Source organism: Filicampus tigris, chromosome 4 (assembly GCF_054856515.1).
Source record: "Filicampus tigris isolate MCC_2025a chromosome 4, RoL_Ftig_1.0, whole genome shotgun sequence".
NCBI classification, from domain to species: Eukaryota; Metazoa; Chordata; class Actinopteri; order Syngnathiformes; family Syngnathidae; genus Filicampus; species Filicampus tigris.
Genome location: NC_141220.1, coordinates 10,119,477 through 10,147,160, shown reverse-complemented (window position 1 = coordinate 10,147,160; position 27,684 = coordinate 10,119,477). Strand labels below are relative to the sequence as shown.

At 39.9% G+C, this 27,684-nt stretch overlaps 1 protein-coding gene across 1 annotated transcript in view; it reads left to right on the top strand.

The window, feature by feature from the left end:
• The window catches only part of b4galnt4a (beta-1,4-N-acetyl-galactosaminyl transferase 4a), a 173,117-nt gene that overhangs the window by 29,858 nt on the left and 115,575 nt on the right, over positions 1 to 27,684 (top strand). The window lies entirely within an intron of this gene.

Genomic DNA, 27,684 nt, shown 5'->3' with positions numbered 1-27,684 from the left:
TGGGGGCGCAACACTGCATGCAGGCTGCGAAGCATGAGCTGCGCGTGATCTGATTTTTTGATCGGCAATAGAATGCTTTGATCGAATGTGCCGATCATGTCATTTTTCGCGAAAATCGGCTGATCATTATCGGTGCCCGATCGATCGGAGCATCCCTAGTGCAGTTGCAATTAGAAATTAGGACCGGAACTAATGAGACTGAAGTAGCCATCAAAGTTCCCGGGCTGGTGTCCCAGAAGAAATATTTAATATCCAAACTACAAGTTTTCCCTCTCTAAAGACCTCCCTCTGGGGTCTATGGCATTGCGACCTAGTGCGTTATCATGGTAATCATCTGACTCGTGTTGATAGTGAAAACTAAACGTTGTACTTTGGCTTTGGAATATATTTTTTGACTACGCTAATCCTAGAACTTTTATGACACACCTCTTAGCCCAATGTTCATTTGTATCTGGTTGTAACCACTTGACTATCTACCATTGTTTATATTGAATCTATGATTTCCTACATCGCAAATATTTGTAGGAAGGTGAGGAAATCTCTGCTTGTGGTCCGTAAATTTTGGATTGACAATGGACCTTGGTTATGATGTCCCCTTTTGAGATTGTGAACTATAAATTCTCATGTACACTTTAGCTGCCAGACAACTGTCCCGCACAATATCATTGCTGAATCAAATTTCGTCATCAAATAGGAGCGGCAGAGAAAGAATCAGAAAACTCGAACATGATTGTGAATCATGGTTGTCAAAAAAAGGCAAATAAATAAATAAAAAGTTAAAATCCGGGATAAATATTAAAGTAGCGCTAAAAATACGTTTGACAAAGTGATCATCCACAAAATAGGCCAGTGGGCAGATCGACACCATTGTGCCCTCCAGTGTTTTCTGGTAAAACTATTTTGTCTTTTCCTCTCGCTGTCTCTCTCAGCATACCTTGGGGAATGTCTTTTTTATAATAGCCATGAATCACTGATTGGGAGATTGGGGTGTCAGGAGGGCTTCGGGGGCAGTGTGGCCATGTCGTTGCTGCACGCAATCACGCAACTATGTGTTAACTCTTCTGGGCCTTCTGGGAGTTAAAACGTCAAGATGTATTTGCAGCAGGAATGTAATTAGACTGTGTGAGTGTGTGCCGGTGGCTATATATGGAAATGTTCCCAGGGGTGAACACTTTTTCTTTAATTACTGTCATTAACGTTACTTTTCAAGCCTTTCAACAAACGTACTTGTTACGGATAAAAGAAATCATAAGGTAATTGTATATTTTGAATCACTTTCGAATGGAGGGAGAAAATGCGATTATACAGTATGTGTTGTCATTACTAAGATTGAAGAAAAAGGATGTGCTAATAACTATTGTACCAAATGTTAGCTGTTTAGCAAAGGTAGGAGAAATAAAACAGCTGCCCCACTTTGAAATGAGGCATCCAAGATGAGGCATGCACTAACTTGTCTTAAAGCGGAAGTCAACCCAAACATATTTTTTTCAAGAATATGTTCCCAGCAGGCCCACTAGTTAAAATACGGCATTCTGATTAATTTTGCCTTTGCGGAATAGAAATTAAGCAGCAAAATGCACTAGTTTCTAGCCATCTCTGGGGGCGGCCATTTAGTCTTCTGTCGACTGAAAATGACATCACAACTGCTCACAACAACCAATCACGTCTGACCTGTTTTCTGAATCTGAGCCGTGATTGGTCGTTGTGAGCAGTTGTGATGTCATTTTCAGTCGACAGACGACAAAATGGCCGCCCCCACAGATGGCTAAAAACGAGTGGATCAACACTTATTCCACAAACGCACTATTTATCAGAGTGCCTTATTTCAAGTAGTGGGCTTGCATGGAGCATCCATCCATCCATTATCGATACCGCTTATCCTCACAAGGGTCGCGGGGCGTGCTGAAGCCTATCCCAGCTGTCTTCGGGCAGCAGGCGGGGGACACCCTGAATTGGTTGCCAGCCAATCGCAGGGCACAGAGAGACAAACAAACATTCACAGTCACAATCACACCTAGGGGCTATTTAGAGTGTCCAATTAACCTGCCATGTTTTTGGAATGTGGGAGGAAACCGGAGTACCCGGAGGAAACCCACGCAGGCACGGGGAGAACATGCAAACTCCACACAGGGAGGCCGGAGCCGGGATCAAACCCACGACCTCTGAACTGTGAGGCAGACGTGCTAACCAGTCGTCCACCGTGCCGCCTTGCATGGAACATATTCTTGAAAAAAAAATGTTTGCGTTGACTTCCACTTTAACGCTTTTGTGCATATTAGGCTGTAATGCTGCTGAAAAACAATGTGCTTCTTTTGCTTTTTCATTCTCGAAATGTAAAAAGATGATCAGATAAAGTGCATTGAAGATGTGGTCCGATCCTATCCTTAGCATTGTTATTGGTGTCTGTGAGCAATTTCTTTTCAGCATTTGCGGTTTTGACTTTGGTCTTTCACTTTCTACAAAAGTTAGGAGTTTGTGAATTTCTCTGTCCATCAGAAAGAAAACTTGTGAGACGATAGTTCACTGATGTTGCAGGAGAATTGTTGAGGGGGTTGGAGTCAGGGTTCTAAAGTTCTTCCCCACCAAACGTATCCAATCTTAGCTAATGTACCTTTCATTGTGCACTGGGGCCACTCCTAAACTGTTCCTTACTGTACATGTTGGAAGCATAGAATTGCTGAAAATGTGTTGGTAAAATGAATGATTCAGATTAAGGGAAATTGCACTCAAACCCCAAGATGATTACTGTACTATTTATAGTGGTGTGTCTCAAGATTTTTCCCATACAGTCCTTCTTGAATATTCATATGAACAACAAACTAAAGTTGTCCAGTTCAGTCTCTGTGAAAAGGGTGAAATGGGTGTTTTTTCCTGTGAATAATTATAAAAGATATCAAGCACTCTGCCATGCAGACTACATCTGCACATTTGTTCAAGTGCACAGCACCACCCGCGTTCGTCATCCTGACAAGCAGGAGTCTAGCTCCAGCATTGTCACGTCAGACTCTTAACAACCTTATTGTGTTTCGACATTTTCAAGCTCCACTAAACTTGAACAAGTATGCTTGTACCTAACCAGTACTCACATGAAACACAATGCTGCTGTCCAATGAAGATGCTGTTACTGAATGAAGATGCTGTTACTGGTAAGAGTTTTTTTTTTTTTAACTCATTCAATTGCAAAGACGGTGGTCGACTGGTTAGCACGTCCGCCTCACAGTTCAGAGGTCATGGGTTCGATCCTGGCCACGGCCTCCCTGTGTGGAGTTTGCATGTTCTCCCCGTGCCTGAGTGGGTTTTCTCCGGGTACCTAAAATTGCCCCTAGGTGTGATTGTGAGTGCGGATGTTTGTCTCTGTGCCCCCTGCGATTGGCTGGCAACCAATTCAGGGTGTCCCCCGCCTACTGCCCGAAGACTGCTGGGATAGGCTCCAGCACTTCCGGCAACCCTTGTGAGGATAAGCAGTATAGGTAATGCATGGATGAATTACAAAGCCATATTTATGTCTTTTCACAATCCAGCCATTCAATCCCAGGAATGAACTTTTTTCAATTTTTTTCAAACATTAGGGTAAAAGAGGGTCTGAAAATGTGTGGTACTGAATTAATTGTTCCTAAAAAAAATGGCAGCATTACTCTCGAGCGTTTCACAATTTACTTTTCAAATGTTCCACTACGAGCAAACACGCTCCTCCAACATTTCGCACAGTAATTTAAGGCAATGCAGTAGATTTTGTAACAATATTTCTAGAAATTACGCAACTCTCCACAGACCTTATCATCATTGTGAAATAAAAACTATGTAATTAGTTTAATTATACCTTCTAGCACAATGACAATGACTCACCCGTACCAGCCTTTACAACAAAGTACCTTACGATGCAACCATCTTATTCTATTTCCAATAATATTTTGGATGTTGAGTCTTCTCCTCGTTTGTGTGTCAGCATCACAATGTACATGGCTCATGATTTTCAAGTTAAAGAATGCAACACATTCCCACAACCAGCTACCGCTTTCATCCTCGTAGCACTTCAGGGCGTAGTAGCAGAAACACCCCTTGCAGACAGATGCACCCAGCACAGCAGGGGTTGTAGCAGTGAGTTCAAACAGTTATTCTGATCAAATTAGATACACTCTAATACCATCATTTTGAGCTAATAGAAATATTGAAGGTCATTTGCTCAGTAATTTAGAAATAAATTTCTAAAGGCATTGATTGGCTTGGATTAACGGTGATCATTCAAAAACAACAATGTGACGGAAATATAGGACATTGGTTTAATATGTGACAAAACATACATGCCATACATATAATCTCTCTCATAATTCTCAGGGTTACAGGTGACCTTGATCACCAAGGACTGGTTGCCAGTCAAGCGCATTTAAGACAAACAAACAAGATAAACAAACATTCATACTCACATTTCACACAAATGTACCACCTTAAGTAAGTTTTCAAAGTGCTCAGCATGATTAAACATGCAAATAGAATTCAAATCAACAATGGAAGAGCAAATTGTGTCAGTGTGCCTTGCTGTTGTCCTCCCACCAGCTCATGAGCATAACTCTTCACAATTTAAAACAGTTCCCAGGTGTCACAATAAAGGGTGGTGACATGCTTGTCGTATTATCCCAAGCAGAATTGCATCACACTTGCATTATAAAACTAATTACAAAATTAGTGTAGCAAAAATGTGCATGTGTCACATGCAGCAGTCACATTGCCAACCGCAACTACTTTTCCTCCCTCACGTTGACAACTTCGATAAACATTCAAGTTTGTGCCCCTTACCACTGTTAGCTAATGCTAATTTCTGTGGCACTTCTTAGCTTTTATCTTTGACATGACTAATGTGTTTTTTCGGTGAAGTCCAACAATCACTTGGAAATAGGAGATCTTTTTGCACAGCCTATCTGCCAAGTAATGGGCTGAGAAACTCTGTGTGAGAGCACTATTATGTAATTTTCGCTTATTGTTACATTGTGACAGTTGAAAGATTGACATGGGCGCAGCAGAAAAACAGCCCTGGCATTTTGAAAAAACGGCCCTGGCGTTTTGACCTAGAGCACGCTCACAACCCCTTCTTTAACTGAGGAGTCATTGTTTGTCACACCATTCAGTCAGGGTTTTTGCTTTAATAAAATGTGCACAATATCCTTAATTTTGCTCAACACACTCATAATACAAGCAAGATCGAGTAAAAGGAAAAAGCAATGTTTTGAATTTTCAAGAGAATGTCATTTTATTTGTCCTTGCTTTGCTTATGGTGTACTTCTCTCAAGCATTTTCTAGCTAACACCCAGTTTTGTGCACAGTGATTAATGGCTCATTCATTTAAATCATATCGTAAAGTGGAAGTTAACCCCAGAAAATATCTTCACAAGATTATGTTCTATATTGGCCACTAGTTTAAACATTGCTTTCTGATTCATATTGCGTTTGTGGAATATGGGTTAAGCGGTAAAATCCACCCGTTTTTGTCCATCTTAGGTTTCAGCCATTGTGTCACTTGCTGTCGACTGAAAATGACATCACAATTGCTCAGGGCTCAGATAACGACAAACCATGGCTCAGCTTCAGAAAACAGGTGTGCCGTGATTGGTCGTTACCCGAGTACCGAGCAACTGTGATGTCATTTTCAGTCCTGTCGACAAGTGGCAAAATGGACGCTCCCTGAGATAGCTAAAAACGGGTGGATTTTGCTGCCTAACTCCCAAATGCATTATTAATCAGAATGTCATGTTTAGACTAGTAAAGGTGTATAAACCGTATTTTTGCTGAAGTTCTGAAGTTGTTTGGGTTCACTTCCAATTTAAAAGCACAATGAGACAAAAAACTTAATTCTTCTCAATTCTAAACACTCCTTTTTTTTACTTAGGTTTCTTCCTCATTGTACGTTATCTTACAAATGTGTTGAGCAAGTTTCTGGATATGTGTTCATTTTATTTCAAGAAAGCATGACTGGAGAGCATGATAAACAACGACGCCTCAGCCATGTTTTGTGTGCTAGGGTGTGAAAATAATGAATTTAATTGAAATTGATCTCAAGAAGCAAATGTTCTATACTAAAGACACTCTTATCCACCTTGTTCCTATGCCCCATCAACCTTTGAATTTATTTTGTCTGTGACTTCCGGCATGAACTGAAACCAGTGTTTTGCGAGTCCACGTTATATCATTTGAGATGGACTGAAACAATGTGAGATTGCCAGTTGTTGCAGCTTACAAATAGGGATAGGCGGTACGAGTGATTTAGGATTCAATCCGATACCAAGTGATACTGGACCAAATATGGCGATACCGATCCCATATCGATGCCGGAAGTGACATTATTTATTCATTTATTATTTTTTTTTTTTTTAACACAAAGCTGCAAACAAAACCATGTGAGCTGCCGCTGCTGCGCTCACACCTGTGGGAGCGCCTACATCATCAGTTGAACCAAACTACTTCAAACTATTTTGTTACCACTTCCATGTCATGTCAACAGTGGCGTGCACCTCCATGCTGTGCCTACGAGACGTGGGCCTTCACCCTGATCGTTGTTCATCCAATCAAATGCTTTTACAAAGTTCTGGTGGGCGGGACCAGAGTCAGCAGTCTTTCTGCCAAGGCAAAAAGCTCTTTGCAAGACATAGCGAGAATTCTGATCGGATGACAATGCAATCAATCAATCAATCACGTCGCTCAATGTCATAAAATTGCGATCAATGTTCAGTTTATGTAAACATCCCGTATGAGTTCTGTTGAAACAAACAACCACACAAAACAGTGGTTAATGGGACTTGGAGCAATAGCACCACCAGACTTACAAGGGGGGCTTGGATGTCTGATGAAAAGGTTGCCACCTTGTGTGGTGTCATCATGTGTACACACACCGCCGTGTAACTGGTGGTGGGAAATAGTGCTGTGATGTTAGGAAGGTACAGTATGATTGCCCCTTTTGTCTTCCATAATTGAAGGGGAATGGAAAAGAGTCCTATTACAATATCATTCAGATTCGCATTTTTTATTCATGTTGGACATTATTCTCTTTTTTTCCCTTCCCTATTAATCCAAAACTTCCATCTAGTGTTATCTGGAGCGAAACTTTAACTCCAAATTGATAGTTTCCCTTTTCTACTTGCCTGACAAGTTGGGCACAGTACAGCATCAGGGGCTATGTGCACTGATGTGTGGACCATCAATGAGTGTGAGCAGAAGGGGTGAGAGCTTTTGCAGACTTGGCTGCTCTGAGTGTCGAATGAGCCGTTGGTTTAAAAAAAACAACTTTATTTTCAGGCAGCATTTTTTGCTATAGCAGGAGTGACTGCTTCAAGGTCTTGGACTTTTTGTATTTCAGAGTTTTTCTTTTTTTTTTCTCCATAAAATGTCTGCAGCAAAGCAATTCAAGCTAATCCTTAATGTGCCACATTTTTAACACATTGACTGAGTCGCTATGTTCCATGGCTCTCCAAAGTTGGACTGCTCCTCCAGAAAACACTCTGTGGCTCTGACTCGATTCCTTGGCTCGGAACTCCGACGTCCTGGCATCCGTTCATGAGTGCACAAGCGTGACATTGACTCGCACAGAGAGAGCTCTGAGTTCTCCCGCCGGGTGTGCCCTCTGTGGCGCTTTGCCGTCACCACCCCCACACGCGCACTGAGTGGTACACAGACGCTGCAAGGCCAGGGGAAGGAAACTCTGATGATGTAACTGCGGGTTGATGGGTAGCACGATGAGACAATGACAGTGATCTCATTGCTTTCTTTTCTCACATTATAATCCAAAAGATATTGTTTTGAATTCCAAACCATCACTATCTTGTTTCCGCACCCACAGTCCAGGAAACTGACGGAAAACTGAAAGTGCTGTGATATTCATGTCAGGCCACTAAATGGCAATATAATTTGTTGGCCGTTTATCAACTGTGACTCCTCCCCTGACTTAGCTGAAACGTATCTTTGGAATACTCTTTGGTGGCCTATATGTGAGGGTGATTGATTTGACGGATGTAGGTTATGCGACTGCTGGTGCACAAATGTAGTGTCTAGAGAGAATACCCCGCTCTTCCTCCATTTTTGTTTTGGTTGTGACCAGTGGTGGGAGTGCAGACATCAGTAATTCAACATATATTATTATAAATGTTACATGTTATTTTATTTGAGGTAAACACAGTGTTGTGTAATGTCAGGCCATCTGACCAGTCAATATTGCTTGCATGAGTACTGTCCTCATTGTCAATTAACATACTTGCCTCATGGACTGGCACTCATTGGTAGGTGGGAGGTTGCAGGGTGTCATATTGAACCACAAATGATTAATGTAGAAGCTGATCCACTGTAGGTTAATTCTTCCCATTTTATGAAAGGACAAACCGTAGGGTACTACTTCTTGATATAAAACATCATGCTGCTTTCATTCCTGATAGGGATACTGATTAATCAAGTTTGAAAATGACCGGTAGTTGGAATTCATTTGTCAGAATGTTGTTTGTTTTTTAATTGATTGTATTTCACAGTGATTCATTTGGATTATCGCTGTGCAGGATGATGCAAATGAACGGTAGAGGAAAAAAAACGTAAAAGATGTTTCGATGTTTGTTTGATGTCAGGAGAAAAAGCAAAATAAGGGTAAACAAAAAGCTAAACTTGGTCTGAACTCTGAATAATGTCATTCTAATTGTTTTCTATAAGCAGAGGGGAACAATAGATTGAAATGGGAATCTGATTTTTGTGAAAAAAAGAAAAAGGGAATTTTGGTATTACCAAGTCCTACTTTCATGATGCTGTTAAAATAATGTGTAGTTGCATATTACAAATGCATATGTATGGTACTAGTATGTAGTTACATAATATATAACATTAGATATGTAATAAGAGGTGGGCATTTGTCAGTGCTTTAGTCCATCTGTTAGTACTCATCTGTATTTCAGGGCCGCCTGGTTGGTCCGAGTCAGCCAAACGGTGTTGAGAAAAGACTTACCGGTACCATGTCACACACTGGTGCTGCACTCCTGACACACAGCCAAATAAATAAAAAAAATAAAAAAAGCAAACAGTGTTGGATACCTTTTGGTCCCACAGACACAATGACGTGCCCCATATTGTTTTGACGCTGTGCGCGTGTTGTCAGTTAATTTTATTTTATTTTTTTCTTGATCTGGAGGCGTGTCTTCTTGTGCACCTGCATGTGAAGTGAACATTTTGGCATCTTTTTTGTCAGGTTTTGCATGAACTGCGATTGACTGACTAGTCCAGGGTCTATGCCTTCTCTTGCCCAGTCATCTGCGATAGGCTCCAGCTCACCCTAATAACGATAAACTGTGTAGAAAAGAGATCGTACCAGTCAACTTGTACGTTTTCACCGTATTTTATACGCTTTTTGATCACTTCAAATTGTGTACGCCGTATAACAATTTTTGTACGGGAAAAAAGAAATACATTTTTTTGTTAAAATATCTTCCCCATTTTGTCTCTAATCCGGAGCGTCCGTTAGCGATTCCGACTGCAAACTTTGTTACAACTTTTCTAAGATTCAGCACAGCCCGGGGGTTGACAGGTATGAGAGATGGATGATTCGAGGTATTACATAATAAAAAGTTACAATTATTAAAAAAGGAAAGCTGTCTACTAGAACAGCTTTCAACTGATCTTACACTATGCAGATTTGCAATCGAAAATGACCGAAGATACAATATCTCACAAATTGGACGTTTTCCCTTAGGTGTGTACTCACTTTTGTTACATTGTACATTGTTACAAGGGCCAAATGTCACACAGCCACATTTGTCAATGCTTCATTACTAGTACCTGTTTTCCTCACTTTGCTGGGACAACACACTCTTATCGACTTCAGCTGACTTGCTTAAAGAAAATAAATGGGAAGTCTGTGTCTCAGTTCATCGTATTTGAACTGCGGATTGGAAATCATTAGTCTCTCCTGCATGCCAGACTTGTGTGTGCTTGATTTTTAATCACCACAGATGCATTAAAATGTAGCCCGGCATGTTGATTCATTCTCTCCCTTGCCGTTGCACTGCTGGTTGTCTTTCAAGACTGAATTCACCCAGTGGAGGGCGGCTACACGATTAGTCTGAAAAATATTTGTTTTGGTCTCAGCCAAGATGAGAGAAGTGCATGGTGTGATTCTGCTGGCACTTGTTAGGCTCGTCAGGTCAATTGGTAATTCCACCTGATGAGGGGAAGGGTCGACTGTCCTAATGTCACACAACAGTGGGTATTCAGAAATCTTTACAGACCATTGAAGACACACGAATGAGCTTTCTTCACACTTATCATGACAAAGCCTACAATGTCACGTCAGGATTGGGATTTGGACCCATATGCAGACATGACACTGAAGTTGTAGAGTAAAAAATCTTTATCAACAAAAATACAAAGTAACACCAGAGATCAGGACTGGAAGAGAGTTTGCATCCTCACTCGAAGGTTTGACATACTGACAACGTATCACTGAGTAAACTGTTAGGACATCAGTCCTATGTGACATATTAAAGGACAAATCATAAAAGGACCATAGCAACTGCATAGCAACTGATAACATCACGTAACAACCAGTCCTAACATACAATTTACATTTTACAATAAGGCATAAACGTGTTCACTCGTTAAAACTTTTTTGACCACATGTTTTTAAATTTAATCAGAATTGCATATTTGCAGCATGTCCCTACTTCCTCCTGGAAAAGCTTTCTAAATCTGCCAGATTGTGAGGGGCTCTCCTATGCCCATGATCACCAGATGCTTTCTGTTGAAACATTTAGCTCGCCTGATTTTTAAATGAAAGACTTCCTTGAGTCTTGCGACCATGAAATGTAGCTTGCTTTATGGAGGAATATGACAGATTGTTGTCACATGTAGTTCACAACCAGTACTTGCCAGAAATTCCAGGGCCTTTAATGTTGATGGAAGCATCTTGGCAGCTTCCATGACTGTTTTTTTTTTCCTTTTTCTTTGTTTAATCAGTTTTGATAGTTAACTCAACATCTAGCTTCTGTAAGAATCAAAGGGTTTATATCAGAAAGCACACAAAGGGACTACATATTTTACTTGACCAAGAAGTACGGTTTGGAAGGGTTTGCAATTTTTGGCACTTTTGTTGTCAACTGTTGCAAAGTGTCTGGTCACAGCGTCCCACTTTTTATTTACTTGTGAGCTGACAACACACCAGATAAGCTTTCTGAACTGTACTCTGATACAGAACCCAAAGATAAAAAATAAAAGACAAAAATTGAGACTATCATTTATGACATCATGCCTTCATCAAAACATATTTGACATCCACGCTGACATTTTATTACACTCTTACTGTAACTAATCCTGTTATGGATTCCTGAGAGAGGGACTGTAAAGCTTACTAAATGTCAAGAAATCAATATGCAGAAATCAATATGCAGAACTTTATTTTGGGTCAAGCAGGTTCACTTTAATCATTGGCAGGTGCATACTTACTACTATTTAGCATGAAATGGAATGTAACACGTTATTTCTGAACACGACCATGCACATTCCCACTCTTAAAAGGATGTACAGGTGGATGACTTTATATCCACTGTATGTGTGCCAATATTTCTTTCATGCCAACTGGGAATCAATGGAGTGGACTTGTCTTTGTGTTCTGGCACTTTGTCTCCCAATTTCTGGGGAGCAGTTGGTGTGTCCAATCAATGGCATTTAAGGAAAGCTTTGATGGCTGCAAGGTGTTTAATGAAATACTGCCCATCAGAGAAATACACAGCTGGTTCACCTCACGCTGCAATTTTCTCTAATGAGACCTACAATATTTAATAGACATCCGCACCTTTCCCCATGAGAGTATGAACTTTAAATATGCTGTGGTATGTCTCACATTTTATTATCGCTCTCCAGCTTGGTGATCGTGCCAAGCCAATTACTTAACCATGACCTCATAGAAATCTTACTGATTGTTGGTCATCTGAAAATAGGAAGCAATGAAGCAGTGGACTGTGGAACACACCCAGTTCAAATCTTGCATGCCAATATGATTAAGCTGTGCAGAGTCTGATGTCTCGTCTTTGATGCTCCAGGACTTTGTTCTGTGTCCTCTTGTGTCCGTTTGTCACACACACTGCTTCACAAACTTATTTCCTAAGGGATGATAGTAAAAGGCAGCAAATCTCCTCTTCTCTTTGAGCACAGCATGTCCACTTTGATGTGTTTACATTGTAAGACACCTGTGAGACATTTTTGTCTATTCTTAAAAACAAATGCAGAACATGATTTGGTGTTTTTTTTCACTGTGGCTCTGTGATTAACAATCAACTTGCACAAACTGAGGTCAGAGTAAGTTGTTTAGAAGATTGGGAATGAGGAAAAACAATGCACATGACGTTGAACTGTTGTTTTTACTTCTTAATCTTAAAACCCCCATCATTACCACTTGCTTAATCCAGTGCTTCTCAATTATTTTCTGTTATGTAATACCAGGAATAATTTACAGAATGATCTTGAACTGAAAATGTACATGTATGTACCTGAACAGATTCTTTCTTAACTGGGCCTTTTAACACGGCAGCAAACTTTGCTGATTAAAACAGAACAGAACCAAGACAAAATAACCAGTACTTATCTTTATTTCACTTCCCGCTGCCGCCTCCAACGTCTCACCATAGATTCATTGACGCTACGCTTGCATGCAGCAGCACGGTTTACTTCCTGGATAGCAAGATCGGTGGCCTTCAACTTAAAACTTGCGTCATACAAACTTCTTCGTGTGGGTTGTGTTGGATTTTGACCCACATTTAATTACTGAACACACTCCAGTTTGTCAGTTAACATCCACCTCTACTTTCACATACCATCCAATGCAATGCCTAGTTCTTAAACTTAAACTTAAATCTCTAAAACCTACGGTCGTCTTTGGAGTCACCCTTGAAAACATGACATTTTCGCCACCTACAAAATAATTTATATCTCAGCCCCTGTAGCAGATAGAAACATAAATCCAAAAGAATTTGAGAGCTTAGACGTGGCTTTCACACAGGCACGAGTTTATTAATCTTGACTGGTTCAATCGAAGATGCAAGTGAAGCACTGTTAAAGACGTTGAAATCATTGTCTACGAACATATATCTTAACCATACATCACGCTTGGATGGTTTCACCGCTTTAAAGTCCGCGAGCGTGTTGTGTCGTCTATATCACTGCCGTGACTTATAGCAGAGCTGCCACGATTGACTGTGCCTCCGTTACTCCTCGAAAAAATTCCGGATATCCTGCGAGAGCTCACGACACCGTCAGATGTATATTCTGATGCATTTAATTGGCTAAGAGACCGAGAATTGGATTAAAAAAAGAAAATGTCATATACGCTCTCCGACTTTAAAGGGAGAAACACACAACAGCGCTGCCGGCTTTAGTGGTAGAAATGCGGTTATGCGCTCCCATCCTTAATGGGTCCACATGCATAGTGCCTTCGCCCCTTGAATTTCTCCACCTGCAGTCACATCCCGTTAATGTCATCGGTACATAACAGGTTCCATGATGAAGGGCGAAGATTTGAAAATAACAGCAACTGTTTGTCGTCTGCTATTCTTCTTTGCATTGATTTTTTTTCTTAGTTTTGATTCTAATTCCGTGCGGTGGAAGAAAAATTAACAGAATAGCCGCACCTTTATATAAGCTGCATGGTACAAAACCTAGGAAAAAATAGCGGCTTAAAATATGGTATTTTACACATTGAGATCTTCACTCATTTGATAACACATTATAGTTTATGATAAATGAGGAAATTATTAAAATAGGTGTAAAACGCCCCGTAAAAAAATAAATAAAAATAAATATATATATATATATATACACATACATACATACTATTATGTACACAATCTTCTCTGAATAATTTGTGCAGTAGACTATTTTGCGACAGGTAGTTAATAGCTCACTGGCATCAGGTATTTTTCCAAAGTCACTAAAGATAGCTGCCATTAAGCCACTCCTAAAGTAAATGACTCTCGATGCCTCTCTGATGATCAACTATAGACCTGTTTCTAACCTCTCTTTTATATCCAAGGTTATTGAGAAAGTCGTATTTAACCAGCTTAGCGACTTTCTGAATAAAAGTGAAATTCTTGATAAATTTCAGTCAGGCTTCCGAGCACATCACAGCACTGAGACAACACTGGTCAAAGTGTTAAATGACATTAGGCTGAACACTGATTCTGGTCAAGTATCAGTTCTGGTTCTCCTGGACCTCAGTGCTGCATTTGATACCGTAGATCACAACGTCATGTTGGATAGGCTGGAAAACTGGCTTGGTCATTCTGGAACAGTCCTTCATTGGTTTAGGTCCTATTTAGAAGGCCGTAGTTATATTGTTACTATTGGCAGTTAGGAATTTGATCCATTGGTGTGCCCCAGGGGTCAGTTCTTGGTCCTCTTTTGTTCAACCTATGCTCCCTCTGAGTCAAATAATACAGAACTTAAACATTTATTATCACAGCTATATAGATGATACACAACTTTATGTGTCTGTGTCACCAGACAACTGTAGCCCTATAAACTTACTGTGTCAGTGTCTGGAGCAAATACACACATGGAAGAGATATAATTTTCTACAAATAAATGAAGACAAAACTGAAATTATTCTGTTTGGCAGTCAAGAGAAGAGGGTCAGTATGAGATTCAGACTCCTAAAACCACCGACCACGTCCATAGCCTTGAAGTGATAAAAGACTCAGATCTGGCTTTTAAGAGCCACATCTAAACTGTCACCAAATCAACTTTTTACCCTTTGAAAAACAACAGAATTAAGTTTTCTCTCACAGAAAGACCAGGAGAAACTCATCCATGCATTCATCTCTAGTATCTCTGGATTACTGTAACTGCCTTTTCACAGAACTTCCCAAAAAGAGCAAACTTGCTGCAGCTCATCCAGAACGCTGCTGCTAGAGTTCTAAAGAGGACTACGAGATCTGAACACATCACACTAGTTTTAAAGTCTCTACACTGGCTTCCTGTCACTTGCGGAATAGTTTTTAAAACTCAAATTATTGTTTACAAATCCCAGAGCGGTTTAGACCCAGAATACATCTATGCTTTGTTCAAAGGATGTAAACCCAGCAGGGCCCTCAGATCCAAGGAGTCAGGGCAGATAGTCCAGACCAGAGTCCAAACCAAACATGGGGAGGCAGCATTTAGCTGTTATGCTGCAAAAGAGTGGAACAAACTGCCAGTGGAGATACATTTTCACCAAATGTAGACACTTTTAAATCTAGGTTAAAAACATTTCTGTTCTCATGCGCCTATGCATGAAATCTGCACAATATTTTTTTAATTTCATTTTTTTAAATTTGATTTTAATCGAATTATTTCACATGATTTTGATTTTTGTAATTCTTAATGTTGTATTTCTCTTTCTGCAATGATTTTGATGTTTTATGTGAAGCACTTTGAATTGTCTTGTGCAGGAAATGTGCTATACAAATAAACTTTCCTTGCCTTGCCTTAACAGGTGATGATTTATTGTTTGCATCACAAGCCTTGTATACACGTGGGCAAGAAAGTGGGCTGATGAAATGTGAAAATGTTCTCTATAATGAGATTATACTGTAAAAATGTCCAAACCAATATGTCAAGATAATGTATCTGGATGTGTGCACGACACAGCTGTATGCAGCTGTAGTTTCATTCTTCACGGAAACGAGCACACGCCACTGACCCCTCTAACACGTACACTTGGGTTTGTGGAGATTGGTGGTGCTTTTCATGATTGAACAATAGCTTTGAGTGGCATTGGGAGAGTCTGAGCAGGATTAGACAGAACCTCCCAGGGCTCCCTGTAAAGTCGCCTTTTGTGTATGTTTGTGAAAAGAAACATGGTGCCCTGAGAGCCTCGTTCTGGCTCCTAGTCAGACCTTCTTGAAGTCAACATCTTTTAAAATGTGTGTGCGCGTGCCCATGCATGTGTTCTTATGCCCTGAATGCAACGGCCCATTATTGTCTATAATTATATAGGGAAATTATGTAGCCTTAAAGTATTAGCAAGAATTCCAAGCAATTGTAATAATGTCTGACTGAAGATGACAGACATACAGTAGCAGATATCAAGTAAGTGGTCAGATACCCCTAGTCTTGATATCTCTTTACTGAGCACAATTTCTTTGTCCTATTTAGGGTGTCACCATACTGTGTAAGGTTACCTGTTATATGGCAAGCGGGTTAAGCATGAAAACGCTGAGTTTGACTATTTGGAATTAACATTGTAAATATCAACAATGTCTTTCTGGCTAGTCGTGATTACAATTTGATCTTGTAATTATTCAGAATATCGAACGGAATTGTGCCTGGTTCCAAGGACAGAGATATCTGTAGTCCAGTTTTGTCTAGTCAAAACTAAAATCACAATTGTGGATAGGAAGAATATAGTGTTGGATGATGAATGGTATTGAATGTTGAATGGTAAATGGAGTGGCATTATCTTTATACAGTGCCCAAAGTGCTTTACAGAAGCTCATATTCACCCAATCGCGCACATGTTCACTCATCAATGGGTGGCTGCTGCCATGCTAGGTGCTGCCCGGCCCATGGGGAGCAAATCAGAGTTCAGTGTCCTGCCTTAGGACACTTCAACAGTGGACAGTCAGGGCCTTGATTTGAACCAACAACCCTTTTCTCACTGGACGACCTGCTCTACCGCCTGAGCCACAGCTGCCCAACTAGGCTAGACTTAGCAAAACTGAATTACAGATATTTGCGACACACTTGCAATCTCTGTTAGATGTTAAAGGGCTTGCCATAACCAATGATGGCAGAGAGGATAAGTGCAAAAAAGACCATAGAACCCGAATTGGAACTTGTTGTGAAACAATAAAGGGTCTTGCTGTCAAATACGATAGAAGCATTACAGTGAATTGGATGTAACAACAGTTTGTTTTTAATGTGTAACAGAGTTTTTTCTGTTTTCCGTGATTTAACAGTATCTATGGAATGACATAGGCGACTGTATCATTCATGCTTCCCTGTTAGTTTGTCCTTATGTGTTTTGTGTACAGTCAATAAAGGTTTAATGACAATGGTACTTTAAGTCTGAAATATCCATCCATCCATCATCTATGCCGCTTATCCTCACAAGGGTCGCGGGCATGCTGGAGCCTATCCCAGCTGTCTTCGTTCAGTAGGCGGGGGACACCCTGAATTGGTTGCCAGCCAAAGGGCACACAGAGACAAACACCTGCACGCACAATCACACTTAGGGGCAATTTAGAGTGTCCGATCAACTTACCATGCATGTTTTTGGATTGTGGGAGGAAACCGGAGTACCCGGAGGAAACCCACGCAGGCACGGGGAGAACATGCAAACTCCACACAGGGAGGCCAGAGCCGGGATCAAACCCACGACCTCTGAACTGTGAGGCGGACGTGCTAACCAGTCGTCCACCGTGCCGCCTAAATCTGCAATAAATTAGTTTATATAGTATGTTGTGTCCTTCCATCTGTTTTCTGAAGTCATCATGTGTGTCGTCGTTAACATTTCAGGGTAGCTGGAGCCAATCCCAGTTGACTTTGGGTGAGCCCGGTATACTTCTTGGTCTGCATATTGCATCAGGACTAAAAGTAGTGTTTGTTTCCTTTCTTTCTGCTTGCTTTATGATTGCAAGAATACAAGGGATGAATTTTCATGTATAATTCATAGATGACATTCTGAATAATTTCCTCGCTTCCCCGTTTTGCCTTTCTCAAAATAACCGTTTAAGTTGTCTGACAGCAGTCGGCCAATTGTGCATCTTTGTTTACTGAATGGTGTCAATCTTCGCTTCAGTGCAATTAGTCTTGTCAGACAGTAATCATGCCTTGGAGCTCTGATAATAACAGTGCCTCTCCAATTCCAGATTTTCTAAAGACATCTTAGCAAGATGTTATCAGTTCAATGACAAAGATGCTGGAGGGCGGCGTCTCACAGCACTATCGGGCATCAATAGAAAATCAAAAAGAGGAATCACTTCCTCCACAACAAGTCACCATTTACCTGTGTCCTTGCATTTTTAAGTGCATTATAAGTGACAGTGGTGGACTGTTTGTGTGTGTATGCATGCGTGTGCTAACCTGCATGTCAATTTCATATATTCTGTGCGTCTACTTCGTGGCTCTGTCCACGCTTTGTCCACTTGACCTGTTTTCTGGTGCCAGGCGCCACTATGGTCTGGGGTGGTGAGTGTGCGCCGCATTCATGAGCAGTAAGTATTTGACAGCACCAGTCCATCATCAGGCTGTGTGATGGATGCCTTGCTTTGTGCAGCAGATGGGTGGAGGCTGCTCTGGGTTTGGCTTGTTTGTGGGCATACAGTCTGATCTGCATTATTTTCCTTCAAGAAAAATGTTTTACACTGTGGTGGTGACTGTGTTTTTGTCCATTATGTTTTTTTAAGGGGACTTTTTTGTTTTTTTTGTTTTTTGCCATTTAAATCCGTTCCCCTGGATTTTAATATCACATCTGTTGCACGTGCACTTTTGCCAAAATACCCTGGAGATCAAGTATAATAGCACACATTACACACAATATTTCATTCTCGCCTAAATTAGCCAGTTTTTAGGGGCCCTGTTTCCCGCCCTTTACATTGCTAGATGAATGGAAAGTTGGATTTTTGTTATCATGATGACTGAGGGTGGAGCCAGTATGTGAAACTGCCAACCCTAAGAACCCTAGTTGGAGTTTACTGTACAACAAAAATACACTCACTGTATTTAAGTGAAATATTTTGTTTTAAAAACATTGGCAGTGCTAATGCTAATGTCAGTGTAAAATCCCCTTCAAATGCTAACTGTCTATTCTACAAAAAGAACTTAAGGTAATTTGTATAATGACTCACACCAAGTTTGCTAATCAGCTACTGGCTTTGCAGTTAGCAAATGTAGCATGAGTGAAAATGCTATGTATACTTTGCATTGTTTCCCCCCTGCTGTCCGTTCCTTTTTTCGTCATTTTGATTGTTTATATGTGCGCGTTACGTCCAGTCTCTCATCATTAGTAGAAAGGCACTGGTCAATGCTGAAGAACCAATCGAATGGTAACATAGGACACGTCACACTATGCGGTGACATGCCAGATTTTCGTGGTGGTGGTCGTGAAGCATCCTAGACGACCAATCACTGAGTAAATCACACTGCACGGGCTATGATGCGTCAAGATGACTCAAAATCAGCTATGAGACACGATAGTTGTGTGCGACACGTCTGTCGGCCCAAAATCGGGTTATATTCGTGTAGTCTGACATCGGCATAAGAGGCTAACGTGCGCAGCAAGAACATGTTTTTTCCATCAATCCATTATCTGCAATTTTGTATTCGTTTATTCATTGCTGTTATTTAGAATATTTTTATTTTACTTTCTTGTCCTTTCAAGTTATATTTTAAGTAGAGTTTTCAAGGATTCAAGCAATCTGACTTCACTCAAAATTCAGTGATGCAAAGATCCAAGGGCTTTTTTTTTGTTTTTGTTATAACACACATTTCTAAAAGATATGGCGCAAAATACGATAATCGGGGTCCCAGGTTAGTCCAGTAAGTCCCAAGACTTGTGAAAATAAAGGCAAAACAATAACACAACATAGAATAAACATGATGAAGAGATAAGGGATCCCTTTTTCCTCTTTATTGCTTAACTTACTCAGTTTGAATGTGTGCAAAGATGCAAGGCATCAAAGGTGTGGATCTAACAGAATGGAAATGTAAGAGGCTTTCACATGATAATTACAAGGTCATTTTGAACTTGACAAATCAATAGGGAACTCAAGAATGTGAAAGAAAGTGTTTAACATGAATTGGCATGAGGCTGTGAAAGTAGTAAGAGTAGTTTTTGAGTTATATTCATTATCCATACCGCTTATCCTCACAAGGGTCGCGGGCATGCTGGAGCCTATCCCAGCTGTCTTCGGGCAGTAGGCGGGGGACACCCTTTTTTGAGTTATAGTAGTTGAATAAATACACAATTTTAAAGTCAATGAATAATTGTTTTATTCATCGTAATCTCAATCAAAATCATAATTATTTTTCCCATAATTGTCCAATCCTAGTGAATGCCAAAAAATTGACAGTGCATATTGGAGGGGCAGAAGAGGCCACACGTGAGGTGGTTGTTCTTCCAGACTGTCAGCCTCTGTGGCCTTTTATTGAGTTCAAGCAACATGTGCTTCAAAGATACAGACACTCGGTAATAGCGATACTTCCTCTTGTCTTGCACATTGCACCTGTTTGTGGCTAACAGTTTACTGCTAACGGCATCCTGTTTCACTTTTACACGGCACATTCTACTGCGAATGGAAACTGTGTGGGTGAGTTCATCAAAATGTCACAACAGGACTATCAGAGAAATAAAACTTTTAAACATGATATTAATGTAATTAATTTCTCTCACATTACCACATGATTGAGACCTATGAAAAAAATACTACCGTATTATTAAGCTATGTTTTTGCATCAGCTTTATACCATTTTTGTTTAGTTGTTTTATCATGTCATTTTCTGTTGTTTATAACATTGCTTGTTGGAAGAGAGCAGCACTTTACACAGCAAGAATGAGAATTAAGTATGTATAATTATGTCTCTGATTATATTAATGTAAAAAAAATCCCTCACCAAGTGATATCAAGTATGATTAATTATTGGACTTTGTTTTTAAGCTGTATCCGAGATGTGTGTTTGTGTGGTCAAATTGAGGATCCTGATAGTTTCTTTTTGCGTGAAATGACGTGTGGCAAGCCAGACACTTTTCCAAGTTGCGACCGATACCGAGTTGGTCCGGGTGCAAGACTATAAAATTCAGCCCGGCTTTCTGGCTGTGTTTATTTTGTCTTTCAATGTGCACAAATAAAAAGTCGCAATGTATCATTTTTTTTTCAAAAACTTACTTCACACTCTTGTAATTAAAAACTTCATAAGAGCTGTCAATGAAACCATGTATTTATTTCATTTATTTATCTTTTACTTAGCCAGGTACGGTATTTGCAATGCTGACCAGGCTACAGACAGCAGATTAAAACATGGCAAAATAAAAGCAAATACATATACTCATATAAAAACCTGATATACTCACAAGCTATATATTACGTACTTATTATTTCAATGACAAGCTACAAATAGGTTAAACTATTATGTGTTTTAGGGAACAACTTTTTCATGGAAAAAAAATATATAAATCCCTGCCTCAAAGACTGTTTGCAGCCTGGATGACATTGCAAATAAGAATAGTTTTCAACTGCCTTATTTTCATGTTGACACATTTGAATATCGATTGTATATTTTAAAGTTAACCAATATTAAACTTAGATTAAGATACAATAATATGCTATCTGTAAAGGTCACTTAGGCCTTGTCTACACGTAGCCAGGCCTTTTTGAAACAACCTAATATTTCTCCCCCATTGCTCAGATTTGGAATACACATCCTCACTACACAGCGGAAGTGCGATTTCAAACGCATGCCAAGCCTCTAAGCGGCAGTAGTCAGCCAAATACTGTCCTTTCAGAAGGAACTTCCGTCGTTTGACGTCAGATTGTAGAGTGGTTTAATCAGTGACCAAAGATTTGGCTGTTCGAGTCTTGGCTGTTTTGTTTTGCTTTTGCTGTTGGTCTAACACAACAAAACCAACAAACTGGTCTATGCTGGTTTTTCTTTTTTTTTTTTTTTTTTTTAGCAGGCTGGTGCTGGGTTTTAGTCACTTCTGCCTCTGACACACCCCAGATTTGAACCATATGATTTTTGTCTGATAATTCATATTGCCAGCCCACACACCAATGTTGTCCTTGAAACACCAGTTCAGCGTGACTGCTCATGACTTTTTGTCCTAAAATGTGAGCTTCATGTGTTTGTGCTGTAACTTTTTTTTGTATTGTTTTCATTGATGCTGAGGTCAACTTGGCGTACTCTAACATTCACTTTTGGCGTCTGTCAAATACCACATTATTAATGTGCCCTTAAAAATGGACAGTATCGACTAGTTGACAAGCTTGTTTTCTTTAAGGTAATGTCTTCAGCATTCAGCAGTTTTACCTTTGCATCATATTCATTTTGATCGATGTTTGTTGTTTTTTTTGCTAGTCAGCAGAATTTTGCCAAACTCTTGAAACTTTGTGGCCCACTAACCTCTTGTGCAGATCTGTGAAAAAATGCAGATCAAACATATTTCTCCTTTTACAGTTTGAGTCACAGTGGAACAAAAAACAACACATCAGTCACAATGGAACCATCCCCCTCATCATAAACACAACAAAACTGATAAGGTCCTGTTGTCTTCATCATTCTCTGTGAAGCAGGAAGTAAACCCTGACAAACAAACACATATGTGGTATGCCACTACACCCCCCCAACCCCGGCAATATGAGGGCCTAGGGCTGGCAACAAACTAGACTTTTGTCAAGAATTTACAACCTTGAGACTAGATGTATGATATTTTATGAGCATTCTCCCAAATTCTTTTCACTGAATAATGCATGAGTCTTGCTGACAAAAGGCAGGCATGTGGAGGAGTAAGTGTTCAATTTGGTGCTTTGGTGCATTTTCGAATTGTTCTGCCTCTGTTGAGGTCTGTGCTCTACCGAGCTGTGATTGTACTTCCCTCCTGCTGTATTCATTCCCATATTTGCTGTCCTGCTGCTTGCTTGCAAAAAAAAAAGAAAGGAAAAAAAAATTGAATAACTCTGCTGCTTATTTTTTGCATTTGTTAACATTTTGCTTCACCCAATCACCACTCTTCCCTTCCTTAATCACAGAAGCACACCTTTTACCTTTGAGTGGTGGATGCGGCTTATCTGGGCTCTGCTGCCAAACATCCATTCCTCGCCACCATCCTCATCTCCTCCGTCCACTCCTTTCAGTCCTCATCTTCTGCTCTTCTCACCTCTGCACTCTCTTTTCTTTCCAATTTCCTCTGCTCAAATGAGATGTTGTGCACAGAGGAGAGAGTGCCCATTGCTTATCACCGGCTTCTGTGGGGTTATTAGGCAGAGGAAATGGGCCCGTAATGAAACCGAGAGCATCACTGTGCAATCGCGCACGCGAGGCAGGTTGGTAAGCGTTTGTGTGTGTCCGTGTGCATGCACATGCTTGAGAGTGACTGATTAAGGTCATCCACTTTCTCGTCTCATTACTTTTGCAGCACTTCTCTCATCCTGTCTGTCATCCACACACGCTCCTTTATCTGTCTCCTAGCATTCATCACTACTCGTTGCTCCTGTTGTCTTGTTTCTTGGTTGGCCTTTGTCTCTCAGCCTGAGCCTCTCTCTGCTCATTTTCTGTTGGACATGCTAAAATTTGTGTCAACAACAGACCCAAGTTCTGTTTCTAATTTCGTTTGGACAAATAAGTCAGACATGCCTCTGTATCCTTTTGGGCTGAACATCATTTCACTAACATTGCTCATTATTTGGGCTTCGTTGGAAACCTTCTTGATAACTTATCAAGCAGATATTGTAGATTTACACCATTAGCTTTTGACGTCATTAATCATTATTTTAGTCAGTAGATATGCTTGCTGCTAAGCATAGACAAAACTTTAAAGGGACATTGAGTACAATGGTTAGCTGTTTTTCAATGTTCATTTTAAAAACGCGCTATTTATTGCAATACTATACAAAAATGTCCTATCACATTAACGTACATTTTTTTATATAATTGTAGGTCTAGTAATTGCTAATTATATTACATAGGACACACCTCCCCTACACACATCTTCAACTTGGGCACCTTTGTGCTATACGTGTCCCTGCTTTGTTTGTTCTGCGATAAAAAAATAACAACTTTTTATCCTGTTAAAAGAATTCAATGGCTCAGTGTGAACACACAATGAAAAATTTCAAAACTCACTCAACATTGTTGATGATTTACAAGATCAGCTTATTATATATTTGCTAAAAAACGTAGTATCCTGTAATAGTAACAACATATTGGGCTCGCGGAACCACAGGATGAAAGCATACAGCATTATGGGTATAGGTCAATATGTTTTAATATCACACAACAGGAATCACACAAAACACTTAACATTTAGAAGCAGGTCTAAAAGCTCATTCCTCACACATTGTGGAAAAGAACTGAACCCCACAAGATCAAACAGTTTGCTGGTCAGCAGGGCAACACAGACACTTGAGTGTGCACTTCTGCTGCTTTTGCGAACTTATAACTGAACACCTATCCCATTGCTGTCACATGAATACAAAATATTGGTTCTTCTCTTTATTTATTCAGCCCAGGTCATCCACCGCAAGTTGAAAATATTAATAGCTCCTCAGAAACTTCTAAAGGATCCATCTTGGGAAAATATTCGCTTTAAAAAGGGAAATGAAAGATGTCATTTTGACTTAGGACTTCGTAGTGTTGTTTACAATTCAGCTCGAACAGTCTGTCATAAAACAGACATGGTGCTTATCGCGGTTATGAAAGCAATGGCAGCTTGAAGCACATTTGAGATAAGGTTTATGTTGCTGCTCAACACAAAGCGTAAAATGTTTTCTTTAACATTTTTCCAGAATAGAACTCATCACGTAAAGATAAATTGATCCCTGACACTGTTGTGCACCTGTTATATGATTTGGAAACACAATATACTATAACCTCATTCATTGGTTATCGTTGACTGCTTGACTTGGCCATTGTTTTTTAGAAATAAAATTGATGACACTAGTTTACACCTGCATACCTGGGTTGCAGTGAGCATGTTAAAATGTTTATTGCTCTTTATAAGCGTGTCAAAGCGCGTGAATGATACCTCTTGTCATGATATGCGTGGAGGAGGACCCAAAAGCAAGAGGCAAAAATCAAGTGCAGTCTAACGTATTTAATTAAAAGAAAACAAAAAGGCCAACAGGATCAAAAGGAAACTAAACAAACACTAGGACTTGACTTGATAACAGACAGCAGACCATTGACAAATGACAACAAATTGACAAGGAGTAAAAGAAAGCGGGGAACTAAATACAGACAAGTTGACCATACAACGAGGAACACCTGGATAAGAAACGGGGTAGGAGGGAGCTTGTTGACTAACACAAAGGACCGGGATGACAAGCACAGGTGGACTCAATAACTTAATGAGAGACAGACAAAGGAACACAAAGAAAAACATGAAACTGAAGTCAAAAACCAAACTCAAAAGACACGCTATGACACCTCTTACTTATGAAGTTACCCTGTGACTGTCACTAATCAGCTTAAACTGCAAGTTTAATGTGAAAAATGTTTTTAAAATCAATTTTCGTCCACCTTATTGACTTTAGAGAGGTGAGACAAAGGCTGGTTCTTTAGAATTTCCCCAAACTGTTTCCTGTTTGCGGGTGGTGGCTTCACGCAAGATTATCAGAGCAACATTATTTTGCTGAGCACACGGATTGTTAGCTAAAAGCATTAGCTTCTCATAAGCAGCACTGACTTGATTGCTCTGTGAAATTGTCGATGCGGTGGCGGCCCATCCACGAGTTCAAATGCTTGATTTCCACACTTTGGGCTCGCCTTCCGCAAGTAGAATTAAGCAGCCGGTCACAGCGCACGCTTGGTGTCGAGCGACGCAGAAGGGAAGACTGCCGGCTAAACGCTTGCCAGAACACACACACTCACCCAGCGAGATCCAACCCGTTATTTATCTTGGTAACAAAAGCCTGGGTTGCTTTTGGCCCAGCATCAAATGTAGCGGATGAGTGCTGGCTCACACACCATGAGACAGATCCACCCCTAAAAAGAGCTCATTTTAGCATGAAGAAAATATATTGTATGGAAGAAATATATTGTATAAATATGTAATTCTTGATTCTTGGGGTATTTTGAGAAGAGCATTTCACAGACATTTTGAAAAGGTACCTTGCATCTGTTTTCAATTATGAAAAAATGCACAATAGAAAAGAATTGCTAACCTGAAACTCGATATACTGTATAGCTGTTGGCAAACGTTACTATTCCAATTCCAATTCCAACTCCAACTCCAACTCGCTACGGAGTCGGGTACGAGCCTGAGCTGCTTACATACCCCACGGTGGCAGAACCACCATACGTCAAGATTACGGAAGTGACGTCAGGATTCCCTGCTAGTCAAATAGTCACACGTTTATACAGTTAAATAGCAAAAAATAAATTGATTTGGGGGTACTTAAATAGCAAAAAATAAATTGATTTGGGGGTGAGTACCTTTTTAACAGTGCGTAATGTAGTTTGTTCAATTGGAGTTTCTGTAGCGTGACTTCATCGGCCAGCGGCGTTCTTCCGCCCAGAAGCGGAATGATTTACATTTTCCTAGCCCAGAGCAAGTCAAGAGTGATCATCGTTTTGATTACTGCAATTATTGGCACATTCATTCAAATCATATCTGAAAAATGTCTGTTTCTTTTTCACAATTCTAAAGGCTGATTTTACTTTAGTTTGTTCCTGTCTATAATTTTAATATGCTTTGTTTATTTCATGAAAACATGACAGTGATTGCTCTCACAAACAATGGCGTCACAGCCATGTAAGATGCTGACAATCGTGTAAAAAATAAGTAAAATGTTGGCAAGACAGATTTTTCTGGACTATGTACCGGTACACATCTAAAGGTAAGTAAGAAATGAATGGGAATTGATTCAGTTAACTTGTAAATGATCTAATGATATGCTTTCTCGTGCACTTTTGGTGATTAATTTTGTCTTGTTGTCCCAAAATTGTAACGCATTATGGGACTCGATAACTGTAATTTGACAAAAATATAATGAGTCACTCGTTTGTTACTGTCTAAATGTAATATATTACACTTGGAGTAACACATTGCTTTTGTAATGCCCTACTCCCAGCACTGATTGTAATACATTTCGTTTATTAGGGGCCAAAATGTTTATAAATCTGGTATAAAAACATGAAGCTTATGAATGTAAGTTGAATATAAGACTGGTTAATTTCAACATTATATTCGGTGTGCATATAGCTTGTGGCAGAGGAATGCCGTGTGCGACTGACCTGACTGACTTGATCTGTTTCCTTTTCAACTTATATCCAGGGCATCCTGGCTGTCCCCAATGATAGTTTTAACTTTGAACATGAATCATTTTACTGGGAGAATGATTCGTTGCCCAGGGAAGCGCATGCCAGCCTCTGGTGTACCACAAAAGAGAGCGGAGGTATAATCTTATTGTTGTCAGAAGCTCTCCTCTTCTGGCTTTCCGTTCCACTCAATGAGAAAATTACTCTTTGTTTGAGCATTCTGCGGTGTAAATGGTTTTACTGTTCCTTCTTTTTTATTCATGTAGCACTGAAATAATGCCATGATTTTAAAATGAAAGGATTTTTAAAAATCCTCAAGGTTAGTTATTCCTTTTAGATATTTTATTCAGGCAACTTGTGATCTATTTCACTAAAAAGAAAACATGTTATTATTTAATCTGAAACATCCATCTCCAAGCAATTAACACTAGTAATGGAAAACCAAAATAGAGTATGGGGGAAACTAATTGGGTGATTAGAGGAGATCAGTGTCGGGAATTACAGTAGATGCTCAAAAAAACGTTAGACAAAAGGCAAGAAAGAAAGCTGCGTGGGAAAACAATGACACACAGAATAAATAACATTCTTGTTGCACTCTTCATTGCCTTTCCTCTAGACACATTTAAATTAACTAACAAACTAGTTTTCTAGTCTTGTCTTTTTTCTCAAGTAATAATTTAATAGTAATAATATGGTAATAGCATACTCCGGAGTGATTTATAGTCT